The 24,005-nt window shown below is 34.6% G+C and overlaps 1 long non-coding RNA gene across 1 annotated transcript; it reads right to left on the bottom strand.

Annotated features, from left to right (window-relative positions):
* Nucleotides 1–18,878: 18,878 nt before the first annotated feature.
* LOC146913262 (uncharacterized) lies at nucleotides 18,879–23,624 on the bottom strand. The gene is made up of 2 exons (XR_015015426.1): nucleotides 23,310–23,624; nucleotides 18,879–19,788 (listed from the first exon to the last, which is right to left on the bottom strand). It is a non-coding gene; the product is annotated as an uncharacterized LOC146913262 (long non-coding RNA).
* Nucleotides 23,625–24,005: the final 381 nt, after the last annotated feature.

A 24,005-nucleotide genomic window follows, 5' to 3' on the forward strand; every position in this document is an offset into this window, starting at 1 on the left:
ACTTAAAAAAAAAATAAAAAGCAAGATCATCAACATCACAATAATATTGTCGAACATATGAAAGATGTAATATCCCGCCTGCTAGTATCGGAATATTACCCGTCAATCGTGCCAGAGGAAATAATTCAGGGAGAGTGGTTAATAGTCAATATTTTATGACATGTCAGCATAACACGGGAAAAGTATCAGTATCGTATTTAACACGTTTAAAGGCAAGGGCATTTTGGTAATTGCGCGGGAAAGGATATTTATTTGGTAAAGGCACCAAAATATCCCATTTCACTTATCCTTTCTCTCTCTAGTTTTTTTGGCAAGGATTTTCTCTCTTCCTTCTCTCTTCTTCCACGCCTTCTTCTCTCTTTCTCTTCCTCTATCCTTTCTAACTTCTTCCATCTATGGCAAGGCTTCACCTTATGATCTTTCAAGACACCAAATCATTAGAAGTTTGTATTGAGTTGTCTTTCTCTTCTTCTCTCCATCAAGAATAGATTATGAAGTTAGGGTTGTTGATGCTAGAAGAGGATGATGCTTGGGAGCTTGGGGTTAAGTAATTATCTTGGTGATCTCATGGTTAAGAGCTAAAGATAAAGTTGGTTGGGAGATTAGATTGATGAACCAAGAGCTAGGGTTTGAGGTTGTTTATGGTATGTATGGAAAATTGGAAGAAATTAGTGGAAGATTGAGCACAAGCTAGAGTATGGGATGTGTTCTTGGTAAACTTGAAGCTTTGGAAACAAGGAAGCAAACTAGGGTTGGATGTAAAGGGAAGATGATGCTTGCTTGAGCTTGAGGCTTGGAATTGCTTTGATAACTTGCAAGGTGAGTTCCTTAGTTAGATTACCACCCATGGTTTATGTGTTTTCTCTTGTAAGATAACTATGCATTTTCTAGGGTTTACACATAGAAAGTTGCCCCTTTCATGTCATGTAACCTTACACATGTGAATACTTGCTCAATGACTGTTTTACAAGTTGTATATGATCCCTAGTGCCATGATATGCTTTGGAATGATTGGAATTGAGGTTTTTGAGTGAAAAATATCATTTTTGAGAGTTCTGGACTGTCACAGCTCGCCACGGCGAGCAAATGGCTCGCGAGGCGAGCTTGAAGGCCGAATGGGGGTGTCCACTCGCCTCCTACTCGCAGTGGCGAGCAGGTGCTCGCCTCCCACACACAATCACTCGCCATGGCGAGCAAACAGTGGGGCAGCTCATTGTTTGTTCGCTTCCGGGTGGTTTTGGCGTTCGCGAGCGGTTCTTTTCAAGCAATCTTTTTAAACTATAAACCCTCAATCATGATTCCAAGGCATATAGGTTGTAAAAAGGTTTTCTTAAAGGTAAAGCAAGTATTTTCCTTGTGTAGTATAGCATGACATATGAGCGAAGTAAAGGTTTTACGATCGGGTAGCAAGATAATCTTTAAGGAAAGGGAAGAACTAGAGCCTCGATATAGTTATCGAGAACTAGAATAGTTAGAAAGAAATAGAATGCTATGCATTAGTAATATGCTTGATAAGACGTGAGGTAATGTGAGTATTATCTTCGCGTAGAGCAAGTGCCATACGAGTATGGCAAGACGTGAATCGATTTTATATCCATTCACAAAGTAAGTTAAGCAAGCATATAGTTACCTCTAGTGGGATTGTCTAGGGATCCGAGGTAAAAGAGTTAGCATGTTTAAGTTAATTTTCATGCATAAGACTAAGACTTATAAGAAAGAAAGAGTGTCATGTCTCTTGTTATCCAAATTGGAATCAAGGGGTTCCCCAAGGGGAATGGTTAAGCCGCAAGGGAGCCGCATTTCACTAAGTTAAGGTGTCGTGTCTTTTGTATTCCTTCCAAGGTTGGGTACAAAAGGTTCTCCAAGGGGAATGGGGTAAGCCGTAAGGGACCCGCATGTTCACTAAGGGAGTCCGGTGCGCTCTTGCTAAGCATTTCACCGGTAGTAAGGGATTATCTTCCGGGGTTACTCCACTCGGGACTAATCCGTAAAATGAACTCAAATAAGTTGTTTGTTACACGCTAACATAATCAATGAAGCTAACTATGCATATTCATCATACATTTATGTGTGTTATGTCATAGAGCCTTGGCATAGACTGTCAAGAACTAGAAAGAATATAGAAGTAGAAAGTCAAAAGCTAGCAAGCTAGAAAGAGTCACTTTTATAAGCAAGTTAAGAGAGTTATACCGTCGACGATCTTAGGTTTTCCCTAATCGTCCGGTTAGAGTCGTGTCATGATTTTAGCAAGTGAAGGCCTTGATGCGTAGATCGTATCTTGGCAATGCGGTTTTAGATCCCCTTAACCGCCATGGCACGTATAAGAAGAGAAGCCTATAACAAGTTAAGAATATTAAGACGGCCCTAGCAAGCACCGCCGTCTAAGAAAGCAAGTCCCCACACATGTATAATCAACCGGCAGGTTGTATTGTAGACACGTGGTGACCGTAGGTTTCCCCCGTGGTTGCCTATAGCCTAGGGTTAGGTGGAACTCACTGAGACATTATGTCTCATCCCAATCCTTATTTGTTTCAGATATCAAGATGGATTAGCAAGCTAGTAGCCGGATGGATGTTTCAGCAAGTGTTCGTTCGTACCAGCTGCAGCAGGATATGGATATTCAAGGATGTCTTTATTATATTTTAGAAAAGTCGAGTTATAATCTTATTGTACGAAAGCATTTGTTGTATACGATATTCATTCGAAGTTTTTATGTTGTAAATTTTTAATGTATCCAGTACTAAATTAACGCACATGCTAGACTTTCTAGATACGTCTGGTATGGGTGTTACATTTGGTATCAGAGCTGGTCGATTCAGACCGTGCCTTGGGTCATTAAGTTACAACAAAGGTAGTGGGACCATTGGGTTCCGGGTAAATGTTCTAGTTGTTGTTGTTAGTTGAGCCTGATCAACTCAATTTAACAATCGACGATTAGAACGGATGCTTGAGAGCTGAATAGGACCCAGGAGGAACGAAGTATATGATGAAGATGCACTGGAAGGTGTGAGAATAGGAGTAAGAACTTGGATTGAGTATTAGTAAGAAGTTCGATTGTGCCAATAGGTGGCCGGTGAACTAAGTAGTAGAAAGGTGAATTCTACGGGAATGTAAGGTAATGTTAATAAGGGACGTTCAGACAGCGTTGGGTAAGATGTTGTAGATGAATCGTATACCCGTGAGTAAAGAGTTTGGAAATGTCTAAGTATGATCTGAAGCTTCAGTAAGATTTGTTGTTGGAACAGATTTATTGTATAGGAAGGATTTGTGTTCCAGAACGTCAACGCAGGGCTGCAAGTTAGAAAGAAGTTGATGTAGGCTGGCGGAATTAGTAGGCTCTCAGGGATAGCGTTATGTGAATGAGGTTATGGGATTGTAAGCTCAGAGTGGACAAGGTTCTAGTGTTCTGAAAGTGCGTTAATTCGCAATGTAGCGAGGCAAGTTACTCATAGTAGAAGGAGTTAAGGATTTAAGCGAAAGTTTATGTCATCAGGACTAAGGCATTGATTTCCGGCGAGTCGAGAACTGTATTGAAATAGGTTGATGGTTGTTGTGCATATGTTGTAGAATATTTTATGTTGATAGGAATGAATGATATGCATTGGACTACTTGAGAAATAAGAATTTTCATATAAAGTATATTTATAAGGAGATTGAACTGAAGAAACTCGCCAATAGCGAACCTGAGGCGAAATTCCCAGTTTTCCGAAAACCGTTAGTTCGTCTCTAGGATTTGCAGTAACTATTGGAGAGTTATCTTCACAATATTTAAAGCAATGAAAACCTTTTATGACATCAAGTAATGAATGCATATCACATCCTAAGATTTTCAAAGGAAAAGGCATGAGCAACTATTAACGAAAATCGATACGGTTAAGGTAGCTTTGGAAGTTAATGTGTCAAGGGTAGAGAAGGAGTTCAGACTAAGAGTTTAGAGGTTCCAGTATTTAGAATGGACGACATGAATGTGAAGACCTGAAAAAAAAAAAAAGAAGTTAAAGAGGTGAAGACTTATACGAAGTCGTAAGGTTCTTGGATTTTGTGGAGTTATGAGTATTCCCCGAATCTACGTTTTGCTTAACTAACTTGCTAAGGCTCGTTATGATGTTGAATCATAAAGTTTACAAGATTTTAGAATGACATACACATGTGGGTAATTGAAGTTGACAGTTTTGAAAATTCAAAGAAAATTTTGTAGGTACCAGATTGTTACGACTCACATAGAGTGAGCTAAATTCACTAGAACCAAGACTTGATGGCACGCATGTGTTACCAACTTGTTCTATGATTTTAGAGTAACGACTTGGGCTTAAAATTAGTATAAATTATTTAGTGGAAAATCATCAATATCAATGACCCGTATGTTAGTTATGAAGTTTTCATTAAAAGAAAAACCAACGGGCAAACATAGGAATGATTAAGCAAAATATGGTACGCGGGAATACTAAGGTACAAGGTTAGATGGTTAAGGAATGTATGTCCAAGTGCAAAATAAGTCTACTATGAGAATTTGAGATTGCTCGGAAACAAGTTCAAGTATGATATGTAAATATCAGGAGGTGAACCCAATTAGCAAGAACGTAAGGTATATTCCCAAGTAAAGTGTTATGAGTATGCGATAAGTTTATCATGAGTTTTGATCTTATAAGCAGTGGTAAGTATAAATTTGTGACGTGGTTGCAACATGGAAAGTCTTGAGAATAGTTCAAGAAGATAGTAAAGAAATGAAATACAGAGTGTGAAGTTACACACATCTCAACGGATTAGAGTATTAGTTTAAGCCAACCGAAGGGAATCAGGGTAGCGCAACGGAAATTAACCGGTAAAGTTGTGGACGGTGACAATGGAACATGGAATGTTGTAGTAAGAATCTTCGTGAAGAATATTCGAGTCGGTAATACAGTTTTAGTGAGGAATACTATGAAACGAACGGGGAGTTCTCGATGTGACAAGTAAGTATTGATACTCACACGGTCAGTGTTGATTAAGGTAGAAGTATAAAGGGAGTATCTTTGCTTAAGTAAGATGAGAAAGACTAGAGTTATCACAAAGAAAGTAATCGGATTGCCTATCTGGTGGTGTTAAATGTGTAGATGAGCTATTGGCTAGTCCGGAAAGAGTATGTGCTGTGATAATGGAATAAGATATATGAGGTTTTCACGATGAAGTACATACCCTCCTATATCAAACTTGTTAAATGATAACGATACTTGTTAGAATAGTGTCAAGCTATGAGCATAACTTTCTTAAAGTTAAGATTGGTATCAAGGAACTTGGGAACGAAGATGTTTTAAAATATGTTTTTTTTTTACATTGACGAAACCGATGAGTTGCGCCGTATGTGAGCAAGCTCACTTAAGACATAAGGACTTCAGAACCAACTTGATATAGACAAGTTTGAGGCGAGTTGTAAAACCTTTTTAATAAAATTTAGAGACTCGTCCTGTGGTTCTGAGGTACCATTACAAGCTTGGTTTCAAAATGAGATTTTCTTTATTCAAGTAAATGTTCGTTCCAAGAACCTATGTACCAAAGTTTAGAAATTTCTTGAAGCAAAGTACTAGGTTGGGTATCGTTATTAACTAACAAGAAACGGTATGTGGAAGTGTACAAGCATTATGAGGATAAAGTTTTAAAGAGGAAATGGCAATGTTCGTGTGATACCAATATCATACAGGAAGCATGATTTTGTATTCAAAGTGTTCAATGCAAGTGCAAAAGGACTTAGTAGAAAGTTTTGAGGGAAAGTGAACCACAATAACTAGTTATTAAGTTGTCAGGTGAACCGACGTAATGGATTTCGCTTCTTCGTGTCAAATTAGAAAGGTTTTTGAAGAGCTTGCAAGAGTTAAGAGATCTATATAATCATCAAGATAAGTAACATAAGTAAGAAATATAAATCGCAAGATGCGGTAAGAAAGATTATGTATGCATAGTAAGATGTATGCATGATAAGATGTTTCAGATGCAAGTAAGCACTGCAGGGCAAACCTGGATTCCGTTAGGACCCCAGTTAAAAGGCAAATCCTAAGTGTTTCAGTTAGTGATAAGTTACTTATTGATGGCTATACTAAATAGTTAAGATGTGGATCCAAGACAACCATTTCACATGAAACAAGGTAAGAATCAATCACAATGTTCTAAGATAGTTCTGTGATTTTGATGAAGGTACTAAGATTGAAGAGACTAAATTCGTTTTCGCGGATTAAGAAAGAAGAATGAGTTACGTGTTTGATGAGGAAAGTATGCTATGAACCCTTTGGAGTGAGTATGAACAGATTATGTTTAACTAAGAACTGAAGGAGACAAGTTAGTCCCAAAGATTGATAGTTGGTTTCTAAATTTCGAGGACGAAATTTTTTTTAAGGGGGGTAGAATGTAATATCCCGCCTGCTAGTATCGGAATATTACCCGTCAATCGTGCCAGAGGAAATAATTCAGGGAGAGTGGTTAATAGTCAATATTTTATGACATGTCAGCATAACACGGGAAAAGTATCAGTATCGTATTTAACACGTTTAAAGGCAAGGGCATTTTGGTAATTGCGCGGGAAAGGATATTTATTTGGTAAAGGCACCAAAATATCCCATTTCACTTATCCTTTCTCTCTCTAGTTTTTTTTGGCAAGGATTTTCTCTCTTCCTTCTCTCTTCTTCCACGCCTTCTTCTCTCTTTCTCTTCCTCTATCCTTTCTAACTTCTTCCATCTATGGCAAGGCTTCACCTTATGATCTTTCAAGACACCAAATCATTAGAAGTTTGTATTGAGTTGTCTTTCTCTTCTTCTCTCCATCAAGAATAGATTATGAAGTTAGGGTTGTTGATGCTAGAAGAGGATGATGCTTGGGAGTTTGGGGTTAAGTAATTATCTTGGTGATCTCATGGTTAAGAGCTAAAGATAAAGTTGGTTGGGAGATTAGATTTGTGAACCAAGAGCTAGGGTTTGAGGTTGTTTATGGTATGTATGGAAAATTGGAAGAAATTAGTGGAAGATTGAGCACAAGCTAGAGTATGGGATGTGTTCTTGGTAAACTTGAAGCTTTGGAAACAAGGAAGCAAACTAGGGTTGGATGTAAAGGGAAGATGATGCTTGCTTGAGCTTGAGGCTTGGAATTGCTTTGATAACTTGCAAGGTGAGTTCCTTAGTTAGATTACCACCCATGGTTTATGTGTTTTCTCTTGTAAGATAACTATGCATTTTCTAGGGTTTACACATAGAAAGTTGCCCCTTTCATGTCATGTAACCTTACACATGTGAATACTTGCTCAATGACTGTTTTACAAGTTGTATATGATCCCTAGTGCCATGATATGCTTTGGAATGATTGGAATTGAGGTTTTTGAGTGAAAAATATCATTTTTGAGAGTTCTGGACTGTCACAGCTCGCCACGGCGAGCAAATGGCTCGCGAGGCGAGCTTGAAGGCCGAATGGGGGTGTCCACTCGCCTCCTACTCGCAGTGGCGAGCAGGTGCTCGCCTCCCACACACAATCACTCGCCATGGCGAGCAAACAGTGGGGCAGCTCATTGTTTGTTCGCTTCCGGGTGGTTCTGGCGTTCGCGAGCGGTTCTTTTCAAGCAATCTTTTTAAACTATAAACCCTCAATCATGATTCCAAGGCATATAGGTTGTAAAAAGGTTTTCTTAAAGGTAAAGCAAGTATTTTCCTTGTGTAGTATAGCATGACATATGAGCGAAGTAAAGGTTTTACGATCGGGTAGCAAGATAATCTTTAAGGAAAGGGAAGAACTAGAGCCTCGATATAGTTATCGAGAACTAGAATAGTTAGAAAGAAATAGAATGCTATGCATTAGTAATATGCTTGATAAGACGTGAGGTAATGTGAGTATTATCTTCGCGTAGAGCAAGTGCCATACGAGTATGGCAAGACGTGAATCGATTTTATATCCATTCACAAAGTAAGTTAAGCAAGCATATAGTTACCTCTAGTGGGATTGTCTAGGGATCCGAGGTAAAAGAGTTAGCATGTTTAAGTTAATTTTCATGCATAAGACTAAGACTTATAAGAAAGAAAGAGTGTCATGTCTCTTGTTATCCAAATTGGAATCAAGGGGTTCCCCAAGGGGAATGGTTAAGCCGCAAGGGAGCCGCATTTCACTAAGTTAAGGTGTCGTGTCTTTTGTATTCCTTCCAAGGTTGGGTACAAAAGGTTCTCCAAGGGGAATGGGGTAAGCCGTAAGGGACCCGCACGTTCACTAAGGGAGTCCGGTGCGCTCTTGCTAAGCATTTCACCGGTAGTAAGGGATTATCTTCCGGGGTTACTCCACTCGGGACTAATCCGTAAAATGAACTCAAATAAGTTGTTTGTTACACGCTAACATAATCAATGAAGCTAACTATGCATATTCATCATACATTTATGTGTGTTATGTCATAGAGCCTTGGCATAGACTGTCAAGAACTAGAAAGAATATAGAAGTAGAAAGTCAAAAGCTAGCAAGCTAGAAAGAGTCACTTTTATAAGCAAGTTAAGAGAGTTATACCGTCGACGATCTTAGGTTTTCCCTAATCGTCCGGTTAGAGTCGTGTCATGATTTTAGCAAGTGAAGGCCTTGATGCGTAGATCGTATCTTGGCAATGCGGTTTTAGATCCCCTTAACCGCCATGGCACGTATAAGAAGAGAAGCCTATAACAAGTTAAGAATATTAAGACGGCCCTAGCAAGCACCGCCGTCTAAGAAAGCAAGTCCCCACACATGTATAATCAACCGGCAGGTTGTATTGTAGACACGTGGTGACCGTAGGTTTCCCCCGTGGTTGCCTATAGCCTAGGGTTAGGTGGAACTCACTGAGACATTATGTCTCATCCCAATCCTTATTTGTTTCAGATATCAAGATGGATTAGCAAGCTAGTAGCCGGATGGATGTTTCAGCAAGTGTTCGTTCGTACCAGCTGCAGCAGGATATGGATATTCAAGGATGTCTTTATTATATTTTAGAAAAGTCGAGTTATAATCTTATTGTACGAACGCATTTGTTGTATACGATATTCATTCGAAGTTTTTATGTTGTAAATTTTTAATGTATCCAGTACTAAATTAACGCACATGCTAGACTTTCTAGATACGTCTGGTATGGGTGTTACAAAAGAAATATATCACTATCTCATGAACAAAAACAGTTGTGACAAAGAAACAACTAAATCGTAAACAAGTCAATCCTAGAAATCGTAGTGCCAAGATGATCTTAATTGATTGACATCGTTTAAAATCAAGCTGTCCACACCAGCAGATTGACAGAACTGAAGAATCTCTCTATAACATGTTTCAACCGAGAAACCTGAAGCAGGATCGGGAATCCATACCAACGCATCTGCTGCACCAGAGTAGACAGAACAGCAGCCAGACTAGCTTCTACTGAGTTCAGCCACCTGGTCCATGACAGTTTTCAGTCCTATTTGTTATCCCGCCAATCTCCCATCTTAGCAAGTACAAAGTTTTTGTTTAGTCCTCATGATGTATCAAAGTTTCTGAGATGCTATTTCATTTGACAGTATCCTCGGAAGGCTAGTTATTGGAATTATATGTTACTTTGTATTTTAATATTTGAATGTTAAATGAAATAGTAATACATGGTCTGACGCTTCAACTGATATTTGATTTGCATATGCTTAATAACAATTAATTACGAGTAAATCATTTCTCGTATGCTTAACCAATAACACTAGTAATGTAGATCACACCAGTTTGCCACGGCTGATATTAAATTCAGATTAGTAACTAACTTGTCCAAACTTAGTTTTTCTTTTTTTTTTTGATCAAAGAAAAAAAAATTAAAATGCAAATCAGGAGGAGGCCTGAACCTTATTACAACATATATGTAGGCCAACTGTGACCAATCTATACTAAAAGAAAACTATGCTAATAAAAAGAGCACAACTCAGATGAAAGCTCCTAAAGACAACATTTATGTGGGCGAACCAAGCCATCCATTTGTGTTAAATGACTCTTCCTAGAAACATAAAGTCATGTTTTCCAATGCCTATGATGTTCCACACAAACGGTTTCATTAGGATGTGGTGATATTGAGATTTTTCTTGGATCTTGTATTTATTCTAGCAGAACTTGCTTTAGCCATAGACTTGGGGCTTTTCTGTTTTTTATTCTTCTTGCCACGCTTGACTTTGCCAACTGTTTCAGTGTCACTCAACAAGCACTGATCAGCACCTGTTTGCGTAATAGTGAGGTCTTCAGTGTCAGAGTCATCATCCCCCACATCTCCCCAAAATTGCTTCAAAATTTGGACACTCTTAAGTGCTGCAGCTGTTGGTGTCTTAGAGTTGTGTGTTGTGGTAAAAGGTCTCTTATCAATACTCAACTCAGCATACATAGTAGTATATGGAACAGGCATTAGGCGTGGTCTCAGTTCACAAGCTGAAGAGATGGATGCAGAGGCAACACTAAGGAATGACGGCCTCTCAGTTTCCCCAAAATCACCAGGCTTCGCAGTGCTTTTATAAGGAATAGGGACAACATCCTTCCGAGGGATATTGAGAACAGGCTCCAAAATAGCATGCACCTGATCAGCAACAGGTTGACATTGAATCTGATCCATTAGAGGGTTCTTCTCAAGATGAACTGCACTATCTTCCTGCAACCTGTCAAAAGGATTATGTAGAGTTAAAGCAGAGGGTGATTTTGAGTTCATCCCAAAAAGAGGATTTGAAATCACATCTTTCATGAAAACAGTGATGGCTACATCCTCCTCATCTCCTTCCTCATGCAAGTTCTCTGTGTCATGTAGGTCATTCAAGCTTCCAAGTCGTAAATGAGAATCAGAGGAGTTGGTTATGTTGTGTAGTTCAGTAGCAGCCTGTTTAGATTGTGTATTTTCAGTATTGGTGGTTTCAAGGTCGAAAATCTTAACAGGGGAGTTCACAGGCTCAGCAGTATCTTTATGAATCAAATCAGAGCCGTCTAGATTCTTGCTAGGCAGAGAGTGTGAGTCTTTTCGAGCACCAGAGACCTTGCCCAACATGTCAGCATCAACCTGTTTCTTGCCATTCAAATCATTTCTGGTTTTCAATTTGACAGGTCCTTCAGTGTTGTTTGATCCATTCAGTTAGAGGTGTCAATAGAGCCCCGAATTTCAAAGCCCACTTAAAAAAGCCCCCACCAAGCCCACTAAATTAAAGCCCCCTAATTGAAAAGAATTGTTTGGGGTCAAGCCCACTATAAAATCTATTTATTTGTGGGCTTAATAAAGCCCCATATTATAATTTTTTTCTTAACAGTTTATTTATGCAAAATAGCTTATTCGAAATAGTTTATTTATGCAAAACAACTTATTAGAATGACTTTTTAAAAACCGCTTATTCAAAACAACTTATTTATGCAAAACAACTTATTCCGATCTCATTTTAAAAAACAACTTATTCAAAACAGCTTATTTATGCAAAACAACTTATTCGAAACAACTTATTTATACAAAACAGCTTATTTGTGCAAAACAGCTTATTCAAAACAGCTTATTCCGATTTCATTTTAAAAAACAACTTATTCAAAACAGCTTATTTATGCAAAACAGCTTATTCGAAACAACTTATTTATACAAAACAGCTTATTTGTGCAAAACAACTTATTCAAAACAGCTTATTTATACAAACAGCTTATTCCGATTTCATTTTAAAAAACAGCTTATTCAAAACAGCTTATTTATGCAAAACAGCTTATTCGAAACAACTTATTTATACAAAACAGCTTATTTGTGCAAAACAGCTTATTCAAAACAACTTATTTATACAAAACAGCTTATTCCGATTTCATTTTAAAAAAAACAACTTATTCAAAACAACTTATTTATGCAAAACAACATATTTATGCAAAACAACTTATTCAAAACAGCTTATTTATGCAAAACAGCTTATTCGAAACAACTTATTTATAAAAAAGAGCTTATTTGTGCAAAACAGCTTATTCAAAACAACTTATTTATACAAAACAGCTTATTTGTGCAAAACAGCTTATTCAAAACAGCTTATTTATACAAAACAACTTATTCCGATTTCATTTTAAAAAACAACTTATTCAAAACAACTTATTTATGCAAAACAACATATTTATGCAAAACAATATTTCAAAACAGCTTATTTATGCAAAACAGCTTATTCGAAACAACTTATTTATACAAAACAGCTTATTTGTGCAAAACAGCTTATTCAAAACAACTTATTTATACAAAACAGCTTATTCCGATTTCATTGTAAAAAACAACATATTCAAAACAACTTATTTATGCAAAACAACTTATTCAAAACAGCTTATTTATGCAAAACAGCTTATTCGAAACAACTTATTTATAAAAAATAGCTTATTTGTGCAAAACAGCTTATTCAAAACAACTTATTTATACAAAACAGCTTACTTGTGCAAAACAGCTTATTTTTACAAAACTGCTTATTCCGATTTCATTTTAAAAAACAACTTATTCAAAACAGCTTATTTATGCAAAACAGCTTATTCGAAACAACTTATTTATACAAAACAGCTTATTTGTGCAAAACAGCTTATTCAAAACAACTTATTTATACAAAACAGCTTATTCCGATTTCATTTTAAAAAAAACAACTTATTCAAAACAACTTATTTATGCAAAACAACATATTTATGCAAAACAACTTATTCAAAACAGCTTATTTATGCTAAACAGCTTATTCGAAACAACTTATTTATACAAAATAGCTTATTTGTGCAAAACAGCTTATTCAAAACAACTTATTTATACAAAACAGCTTATTTGTGCAAAACAGTTTATTCATAACAGCTTATTCATACAAAACAGCTTATTCCGATTTCATTTTAAAAAACAACTTATTCAAAACAATTTATTTATGCAAAACAACATATTTATGGAAAACAACTTATTCGAAACAACTTATTTATGCAAAACAGCTTATTACGAATAAGTTGTTTTTGCATAAATAAGTTGTTTTGCACAAATAAGCTGTTTTGAATAAATGAGCTGTTTTGAATAAGCTGTTTTGCACAAATAAGCTGTTTTGTATAAATAAGCTGTTTTGTATAAATAAGTTGTTTTGAATAAGCTGTTTTGCACAAATAAGCTATTTTGTATAAATAAGTTGTTTCAAATAAGCTGTTTTGCATAAATAAGTTGTTTTGAATAAGTTGTTTTTTAAAATGAAATCAGAATAAGCTGTTTTGTATAAATAAGCTGTTTTGAATAAGCTGTTTTGCACAAATAAGCTGTTTTGTATAAATAAGTTGTTTTGAATAAGTTGTTTTGCACAAATAAGCTATTTTGTATAAATAAGTTGTTTCGAATAAGCTGTTTTGCATAAATAAGCTGTTTTGCATAAGTTGTTTTGCATAAATATGTTGTAATATGTTGTTTTGCATAAATAACTTGTTTTGCATAAATAAGCTGTTTTGCATAAGTTGTGTTGCGTAAATATGTTGTTTTGCATAAATAAGTTGTTTTGCAAAACATCTTATTCATACAAAACAGCTTATTCCGATTTCATTTTAAAAAGCAACTTATTCAAAACAATTTATTTATGCAAAACAACTTATTCAAAACAGCTTATTTATGCAAAACAGCTTCTAACGAATAAGCTATTTTTGCATAAATAAGCTGTTTTGCACAAATAAGCTGTTTTGAATAAATGGGCTGTTTTGAATAAGCTGTTTTGCACAAATAAGCTGTTTTGTATAAATAAGCTGTTTTGTATAAATAAGCTGTTTTGCAGAACTAAGCTGTTTTGTATAAATAAGTTGTTTCGAATAAGCTGTTTTGCATAAATAAGCTGTTTTGAATAAGTTGTTTTTTTTAAAATGAAATCGGAATAAGCTGGTTTGTATAAATAAGCTGTTTTGAACAAGCTGTTTTGCACAAATAAGCTGTTTTGTATAAATAAGTTGTTTTGAATAAGCTGTTTTGTACAAATAAGCTATTTTGTATAAATAAGTTGTTTCGAATAAGCTGTTTTGCATAAATAAGCTGTTTTGAATAAGTTGTTTTGCATAAATATGTTGTTTTGCATAAATAAGTTGTTTTTTAAAATGAAATCGTAATAAGCTATTTTGTATAAATAAGCTGTTTTGAATTTAAAAAAAAAACTTTAAAAATAGTTTTTTTTTTAAAAAAAAAACTTTAAAAGAAAATGTTTATAGAAATTTTGGGGCTGGGCTTTTGATTTGTGGGCTTGCATGAATGTGGGCCTTTTAATCTTGTGGATTTTTAAGCCCCATTACTATGTGGGCTGGGGCCAAAACTTCAAGGCCCCATGATATTGACACCTCTACATTCAGTTTCCTACAATTTTGAAGATTGTGTCCCAGAACTTTACAATTGACACAAAAAGGAGGCTGCTTCTCATATTGGATATCAATGGATAGAGCGTACCCTTCAGTTTCAACAACCACTGACTCAAATAATTGCTCAGATAGATCAACATCTACAAGCACCCTTGCAAAGACCCCAAATCTTCTACTAAGAGTAGCATCATCGATAGCAAGAGGAGTGCCTAAACATACTTAGTTATTCAATTTAAAATCCCTCAAATTTGGCATGTAGGATTGTTTATGTGTCCTTACCTTTAGTATACTTAATTAATGCTTTTAACTTGGTCAACGTTGCCTAGTTTGAGGTTTCTTTCTAAATTTTGTATCAAGTGTCCTATATGAATTGGAACAAATAGGACTCGGAACAATTCCAGTATATACAAGCACAATCAAACACGTCTGTCAACAAATAGGACTTGGAACCATTCTCACGTTTCAATACAATAGAGAAAACTAAAATTAAAAGCATCCAAACAGAATCATCATCGAGCCAGATATATGTTGTCCAAACTATCAAACTAAATGGCTGCAGCATATTAGAATAGAAAGTAATGATAAAAACATATAACTTTGCAAGTCAAATGAGCATTGTTCTTGTGATTCTTTGATGGCAAGTACGCTCGGTAGAAGTGTTCGCTTCGCTTAAATTGTTAAATGTTTGGCCTATTCAACATTGAAATTGGTCCGTCCAGTCAAAAACGTTAGACCTATAGTATTTTAGCATAATTTTCGCATAATTTTTTTGACGTTTTGGAATTCAATTGGTATATTTAGTTTTATGAAAGTGATCTCTATCTGAGATTGGATATCACACAACTGTCAAAACATGACAAGACTTTTTTTTTGGAATGTGACTATGATTGTTGTAACAGGCGTTTTATTTAAACATCAAAATGTCGATACCGTACATGTATATCTCTATCTCATAATTATATTTTACACTTTACATATATTTCAAATATACACTAAAAACATTGTATTTGGCACCATTTTGCTTGTTGTAAACACATTTCAAACTATTACTGAAAGGTAGTTGACATACAGCATAACTTAATATGAGGGAAAATTGGTAATCAAAACTATAGTCTTTTTTTTTGGATAAGGTAATGAAAATTAAACACCAGGAATGGCCTGGCACCAATTACAAATTACAGTGACTGTTCTAAGGAATGGTAAACCTGTAGAATCTCTATGTAACAAAGGTAAAAGAAAATGTGGAAACACTATCTCCAGACATCAGAGAGGAGCTAAACTTAACTTCTACAATGATGTTTGTGACCATGATAGGGATATTGAGTTCCTTGTCATGAAAATACCGATTGTTATGTTCGATCCAGATTTGCCATATGCTATGAATGATGACAGAAATAACTATTGTCTATGTTAGTGCATGTTCATTATGAAGGTGACTAACTGTGACTACAAATATAATGTGATATCAAACATGCACATTTTTTTGCCACAAAAGACAAAGCCATGAAAAAATCTTTGAATTTTAACCATTCGATAGAATCAATGACAACCTTGAAATAAAAAACTTTTGGGCAAATCCCATGGAAAAATCTTTGAATTCTAAAATATAGCTTTCTATTTGACAGTAGATAAGTACTTTTGCATAACTCAAATTTATATATATTTCTTAGTAACATAACAGAAACGCCAATCCCATGCACATAAAAGATTAGTGTATTTTAAACATGAGAACAAACTTATTAACTTCCAGATTATAAAGACAGTGCCAAAATGTATGCAAATCAACAGCGTATGACTGCAACAAAATTTCTGTTCAAATTATCATATTTAAGTGAAGGAGAACAGAAAAAGATAAAGGTGAATTCATTGACAATGTTGATTTTCATTGGATACCAACAACAAATAAAATTTATTCAGAAATAAAACATAATGAAATAAACTAACAAGTAGAAACGATCTTCCTTTCCATGCAAGGTCACCGAACATCTTCATTATCAAACTAATTAAGAAAGTAATGAAAAACACTGATGATTCTAGAATAAATACTTAGTAAATTCTAATCAAAGTTTACATCCTGGAGATATCCTTGGATAGGAGGACAATTCTTTTCTAATTTTACTTTCTTCCAAATGCATTACATAAGTAGTAGTAACGCCAATTGTTAGGAAACATGACATCCATTGATGAAGGAGAGAAAAGCTTATGAAACTCTTTGTATTGAAGGAAAATGAATATTACAATATGAGAAAGTTGTTCCACTAATGGGGTTATTACAAGTATATATACTAATAGGACTAATACTACTTGTAACTAAACTATGTATCTCAAATAGTCCCCCTCAAGTTGGAAGGTGCTCAAAACACTTCCAACTTGAAATGAGAAAATACAAGGAAATACATCAAGCAAATGAAAATACAAGGAAAGATGCCGGAAACACATCAGCTAAAAACCAAAGTCATCAAACAAGTGCGTATCCAACAAGAAGCAACCACAACTCAAGGTTGAACCAATTGAAGGAAGAAGCATCAAAGCAACGCTTAACCACCATCCGGTAGAAGCCAATATCAACAAAGCCAATTAAGGCACAACGCTTAACCATCAAGAGTTATCAATAACTCAAGACAGAAGCCAAGAAAAGAAATACAAGGATATCCAAAATCAATGATGATATCCAAAAAGAAGTGCAAGGAAGGGCCATAGTCTACAATGGAAGGAGGTCATATACAAGACCAAGGTTCCAAAGATAAAAAGTGATGCCCTCCAATTCCGAGCCGAGACAAGAAAAAACTAAATACAAGCCAACAGAGATGCATAGCCATGTGATGTGTCTTCAAACCATAGAAAACAAATCCATGTGGATGCACTCAAATAGAGACCAAAACCAATGCTTCCAACAAAGAAGCATAACAGAAATCCAAAAGTCTTCAATTGTCACAATAAGAGACAAACCTTCAACAATGAAACTCAAACATATCCACAACAAACTGTTTGTAATTAAACAATCCTCTGAGTAAGAACTTGTATTTGTCTTCAGCCCATGTACACAAAACATATAAAAGGTATAAAGTGGATCAGATCTCCAGTAACGTGCAGCTGCTGAAAAGCAGAAATAGAATACAAAAGCTGGGTACAATTATGCAGTCAACATGTACCAACTGATGAATGGCAGCAAGCCTTGTACTTTCAAAAGAAGAAAAACAATCCACTAAGAATCAAAGGCTGTGAATAATGGTCCAAATCACCAAATAGGAGACTTCAAATTAATGAGTATGCACCATCTCAACATCCATGACCATAATCCAAGTCACAAAATTAACCGAAGAATTCAAGGAAATCATCAAACCAAACAACAAATTTTTCTGATCCTCCATTCCACAGACAAGAGGATTCTAATACATGGCTGAATGTGACAAATAGTTGTTGCAATACACACCACTAACAGGGAGGAAATAAGAACTCCAGTCACCATAAAAGTCCATTCAAAATGAAGAGATGAAGTTAGGAATCACAAGAGATGAATATATTTCCAATCCCACACTTTTCAATCTCAAAAACTATCTTCAAGTAAAACTGATTTAGCAGTCAATGTTATTGGAGATGAATCCAAATACGCACAGGAGAAATTCTGTAATGCAAATGAGTAATAGAACACATAATCCAGACGACAAAAGCACCATTCTCATTGATCAAAAGCATTCACCATTTTCAACAAAATCAGATAGGACAAGAATCCAATCGGAGGCTAAAAAAAATGATGAGGCCGAAGCAGATAACACATAACTGATAACTCAAAATTCAAAGCCAAACAAACTGAACTTCCAGCAGAATAGAAAGAATGAATAATCACAATAAACGCTCAAACCAAACAACCTAATTGAATCAAGAACAATGCTTCAAATCCAGGCAGAAATTCACAAATTGCTTCAGTGAAGACTTTTCACAAACACCGTGAGAGCACAATATTGCCTCACACCAAAAACAAACCATAGTCCAAAGCATCTTGAACCAAACTTCAAGCAGCAACAGTGATGACAAATTTGTGAGAGAAAGGAATCGCGATCGAAATGAATCAAGGACAGAACGCAAGAAAACGAATCAAAATATGAAACATAATCACATACTGGAACGAAATGCGATCGAAATCAAAAAACATAAACCCTAGAATTTAGGAATTGCGAACAGAAATCTCAAAATAGAATTGATTGGAACAGAAAGGTGATTCAAAGCAAAAACAAACAAGACTTAAGAAACTGATTTGAAGAATTGAATCATGCAAGAGAACATAAATCGGATTGAAGAAAGGACCTGAGGATTGGGGAAAACGGTTATGTAAAATCAAGAACAGTCGAAAGTGAAATTGATCGAGAAGAAAAGGAAAAACAATGCAAAAGGAATCAGAATCAATGAAGAGAAGACGAAGGAGTATGAAATGATGAAAAGAAAATTGGAACGAGAGAAAAAAATGAAAGTGAGAAAATTGAATTTTCTCGAGAAAATGCAGCGGAAAATCCTTCAAGGAGGATACCAGATTAGCTCTGATACCATGTTAGGAAACATGGCATCCATTGATGAAGGAGAGAAAAGCTTATGAAACTCTTTGTATTGAAGGAAAATGAATATTACAATATGAGAAAGTTGTTCCACTAATGGGGTTATTACAAGTATATATAGTAATAGGACTAATACTACTTGTAACTAAACTATGTATCTCTAATACCAATTGTCATGTCTTGTAAAAGACTCGCATTTTGTAAAATACATTTTAAAAATCGAATATCATTTGCCGAGACATTGAAGTTTAAAATAGTACATGATCTAAGGTGAGATGAAACACATTCAAGAACCGAAATTGGGCATTTCCATTCCTCGGATAAGTCAGTAAACCAACCGTTATTAATACAATTAAACTGACCATCCGTTATCCTTATACTCAATCTAACCAACTTAGGCAATGTCATGGATTTAAGCTCTTCTTCTTCTTCTATTGCATTGTTTTTATCACGTCTCATAAAAAAGATAAGGTCAGCATGCAAATCTTCTAGGATAGGACAAGCATAAAGAAAATTGATGTAATCATTCCGATTTTCAAAAGTAACTGATTTCAGATTTAGGGTTTTGAGTGATGGAAGATGAACACACGAAGTATCCTTTTCAACATCTACGCTTTTAAGTTTTAGATCAACAAGGGATTGAGAGACAAAAAGACGGGGCTTCAAGGTGTGAGAGGGCAATATGATATGAATTTCCTCTATATGACGCTGTATTGCGGCTTTTAGCCATTTTGACACAATAAATTTTCTCTCTTTCGGAGGGTATTCATACTGATCACACTTTATGCGAATCGTTTTGAAGAGTGAATAGCAAAGTGGGGTCCACCGTTTGGAAAGAATGGCCATTGCAGAAGCCCGTTTCTTTGGGAATAAAGAGAGAATATAAAGCAATAACTCATCTGGTAAATCGCTGATTCTATCGACCAGATTGTTTCCACGATGTGCCTGCAGTGAACAGAGGAACAAAGAATAGAAAGTATGAAAAAATACAAAGGAAAAGATGGAACAAATGCAAAGGAAGAAGAATAAAAGGATCAAATAAAAAAGTAGCCACATTATGACGGCTAGCATAGTTCTCCATTTCCGCAACACTACGCGTACGTAGCTGCTATAGCACTTGTATTCAGTGGCGTATCCAGGACCCTGAGTCAGGGGGTGCAAAATTTTAACTCTGATATATATGTATATTGAAATAATACAATTTTGAGTGCAAACACAAATTAGTCGGTCTCAAATAGGTTCCTTGAATTATAAATGTTTTAAAATGGTCTCCAATTCAATTAAAATGTAAGTTGGTTCGTACATTTAACAACTTACTATCAATTAAGTTCCTATATCTTGACAATATACTATGATTTATTCCTTATATATAAAAAAAAAAATTACTATCAATTTAATTTCTAACATACCAGGAAGATTAATATAAGTGAAATTTGACCAAAAAATGAATCTTTCTAAAATACTTACGGTCTTCGAGATCTATTTAAAAATGTTCTACAAAGTCGAAGACTAGTAAAGAGATGAGTAGTTGAACTCGTTTGACTTAAAAGAAAAAGAATTAAAGGTCTTACAAAGAAGTAGATATTAATTAATCAAACTAATTAATAATATTTGTCATTTAAAAGAAGGAAAAATGTCTAGATTAGTTTTGTGGTTTTACTGAAAAATAATATTTACGTGCCACTATATGAGTTATTAAGTTTACTTATGCCCGACTTTAGATTTATATGATTCAAGCATTAAATAAAGAGGTTGCTATATTAAATTAATAACCAAAAGACAAAAGCTATTATAAAAAGTAAACAGTAAAAGGCAAGTTGATCCGAAAGTCCTGCTGCTCCATGCCTCAAGCTCCCGTAAAAACAAGAAGTTACTTTGAAACACTGAGTTTGAAGTGCAGAAAGTGGGAGAGCCGGTTGATTGGTGCAAATTAAATAATTGAGGGTGTGCAAAGTAGTAGTAAAGCTGAATAATAGAGGGTAATATAGACAATTTCAGGGTGTGCAGGTGCACACCCTCACCAAGGGGTAGCTCCGCCCCTGCTGCTATTGACTACTCTGGTAAATGCTAATGCCTAGACATAGGGTTAGGTTTGCATTCATACACATTGCTCGATCATATGGAATTAAATCAATCAAATATTTTGCTTAGAATTAAAGGTTAATTGATATAATAGATTTCGCGTCATTAGATAAACATGTCACTGTACAATGAAGAATAGATGGATATATAATTGAAATATGTTGAGTATATAATCGAATAATGAAAAGGACATTAAACGATTAGTTAACAAAGCTTAGTACCGACCATATAATCTCTTCACTCTTATTTCTTTACTTACATCGCACAGACTAAAATATATGTTCACACAAACCAACTTTCCATACTCTAAATAGTACTCCCTCCGTCCCTATATCTAACCACTCATTTGACTTTATTTTTGTCCCTAAATCTAAAACTCTTTTCAAATTACAAGATGCATTTGTTATTTTTTCCTAAACATACCCATAATTAATACTACTAACTTATCTTGAAATTTAAAAAGTCAAATTTAATACATATACAAACAAAGGACAATATGGTAATATCAACACACAAAACAAACATAATAATTACACTGACAGCTTTTCTTAAGAAATGTGAAAAAATAAAGGGAGGTTACATTAAGGGACGGAGGAAGTATTAATTGTTGAATGACTTTTGTATCGCGTGAGTACCTACGAATATGATGAATTGGAATACTAAATTTTGATGCCGCTAAAAGCAACTTAACACAAACTACATGATTGAATTACAATGAATCTAGGCTAACTCTCACTTTGAGAGGATTTACAATATGCTTCTGAATAATTGTTCTTGGCCTTTACAATTGATTTGATTCCAACTAAGAACAAAAACCTTTTTTCTTTATGTGTGATTTTTGTGACCACTCACACTGATTTTTGAAATTCACATTGAAGGAAGATAAACGTCAATAGAAAAAATTGTAATAACCACCAACAAAAACATTCATCCAACTTGAATAGCTTCTCTTTATATATTGGTGACCACTTGTCATTACCTCAATTATAGTCATATGTCTACTTCAGATCTTGACGTTTTATAACCATAACATTAATACTAGATGATGACACTAAATACTTCATTTGTCTTGTATTAACCTACATGCTTATATTCATAGTTAGTAGAAGACTTAAATCAAATTAAATGAAACCAAATCAAAGCTAACAGATGAACCTATATATATTACACCAAAGTTGTTTACGGTGGTTGTTTGCGTTGGAGTTTTGTTTAGGTGGTGAAGTTGGTTTCGGTAGTGGTGGGTCTTTTGGGTGTTGAAGGTTCAATCATTAGTTAGGTGATGATTGTATTCGTGTCTTTATTGGTGTTTATTTTGGATGTTCCGCCTATATACGGCGTCTTTGTAATCTTTGATTTATCGGTCTCAGTTCATCTTGAGCTAGTATATATAATATTGATATTTTATTTTTTGTGGTGGCCGGGGTTTGAACCCAGACCTTACATATATTTATGCATTATCCCTATCAGCTGAGCTAAGCTCACGAGGACATATATAATATTGATATTGTTTCTAGTGGGGTATTTTCTATTTCAATTGGATTTAATTTTTTTAAATAAAATTTAGAATATTATTATTAAAGGATAAAATAGTAAATAAAATAATTTAAATCAAGGGTAAAATAGGTAATGAAAAAGTCAACTCAAAGTCATGTATTTTAAACCTATTTTATTTATATACATAGTATAGATTTCGTTGATTAAATTATCACTTTTATGTATGTTTTCCTATGTATATGTTATTTCAAATATAAAGGACTATGTCGGAAGTTGCATGAACTATCAAGGGTATTATTGAAAATTAACATAGGAAATACCAACAAATTTGTTTTTTCTATATATGTTATTGGTTATAAATTACAAAAATTGCAAACGTATTTTCAGATTATTTGTGATATGGCATGTATTTCATGTTTTATTTCTTTAGAATTGCAAAATTGAGATTTTTTTTAAATCATGTTATTAGAGATGATAACAAGTTTTCACTCAAAAAGAAACGTTTTATAAGAAATCATGAAGATTAAAATTTGACACATCTATACACAGTAAACTCATGATTTTCTAGGCCAAGGTTGACAAATAGTAGTCTATGGTCAAACATGATATTATTTTTTATTTGATTGTCAATTGTATTTTACCCCATTTCAAAAATACTTACAATTTCCTCTCAAAAATAATCAGACGCTCAAATATATAATCCACTTGAACTTTTCATAAAATCCTAACCAGAAAGAAGTTTAAACATCATTATAAGATCAAAAATCTAGTTTGATACACAAACCATAAACTTTTATTTTTATATGATCATATAATAAGTACGATTTAATAATTTAATTTGGGAAGAATATGAAAGAAAACGAGGTAAAAGTGATTTGGTGGCTTCTCACCCACAAATGATACATAGTTGTTAGAAGTTGAACCATTGTTTGCAGAAATGTTGAAGATGTAGTGGACCTCATCGTTCACATCAGAGGCTAAACCACCGACAAGTTTCTCAAACTTCAATTTTGCCTCAATAACTTGCTTGTTGTGTTCGGTAACAGCAAATTTAGCGATATCAATCACGAATGGATCACTGATGTTCAAGTCTCTGATGTGTTGGGCTTGGTTTGTGGCCGTTGAGGCAAAGAAAACAACAAGGATAAGAAAAAAAGATTGAAATCTCATGATGCTTGTATTATAATTGTTATCTTTTCAAGCTTTAAAAGTTTTGTTGGTGTGAGTAACCTTAGCCGATTATGCTGTTATATACACAAATTATATAAAATTGTTAATTCTTTTTTCTAGTGAAAATAAATAAAATTAAAGTCAAACCTGTTTTTACTCAATTAAGTCAAATTTATAATATTAAATAAAAATAGGGGAACTTATATACTATTAATTAGTCAAACCTTTGTTCCTAAATATACGTTACAGTTTATCACTCCACACATGTATAAATAATGTAGACTGATTGTAATTTTATACTCATTAGCGCAATAAGAAGAGAGGTCATACGGGCACCAAATGCCCGTTTAAAAGGACTAAACGCTAGTCTTAATAATGCATATCGTAAAGCTACAACATGAACGAAGGGAGTATAG

The sequence above is a fragment of the Medicago sativa genome, chromosome 6 (assembly GCF_051527215.1).
Source record: "Medicago sativa cultivar Bolivia chromosome 6, Bolivia_mono, whole genome shotgun sequence".
NCBI lineage: Eukaryota > Viridiplantae > Streptophyta > Magnoliopsida > Fabales > Fabaceae > Medicago > Medicago sativa.